The following is a 533-nucleotide window of genomic DNA, read 5'->3' on the forward strand; positions in this document are numbered from 1 at the left end:
ATGGCAAGGAGCTACTTGCAATGAAGTATGCACTTGTCAAGTTCAGGGCCCACCTGCTCGGTTCCAAGCCGTTTGTAATCTATACAGATCATGCGTCACTACGCACTGCGACTCTGTCGCCCCACCTCTCGCAGAGGATGGCTAGATGGCTTTCCTTTTTTGCAGAATATAACTTCGAGGTGAAGTATAAGCCGGGAAAGCAGAATGCTTTGGCTGATTCATTGTCACGTAGACCAGACTATGTGCTTGCTCATGCTACAACTGTAACGTCATCTGTGACGGATTTGATCCGCACCGCGTATGCGGGTGAAGAGATGTGTGTAGCGTTGCTACGGGCTCTAGGGAGCAAGGAGTTTGGAAAATCGGACAAGAAATTGTCATCAAGACTGCGTGCACGATTGTACCGATATTCGTTGAATAATGGTTTGCTATATTATAGCACCGATTCAACGAATACACCACGAAATGTGGTTCTTCATGATGAGGATTTGAAATACCGCATCCTCTATGAGGCTCACGACACGCCACTCAGT

This window comes from Plasmopara halstedii (assembly GCF_900000015.1).
Source record: "Plasmopara halstedii genome assembly, contig: Scaffold_555, whole genome shotgun sequence".
In the NCBI taxonomy this organism is placed as follows: domain Eukaryota; phylum Oomycota; class Peronosporomycetes; order Peronosporales; family Peronosporaceae; genus Plasmopara; species Plasmopara halstedii.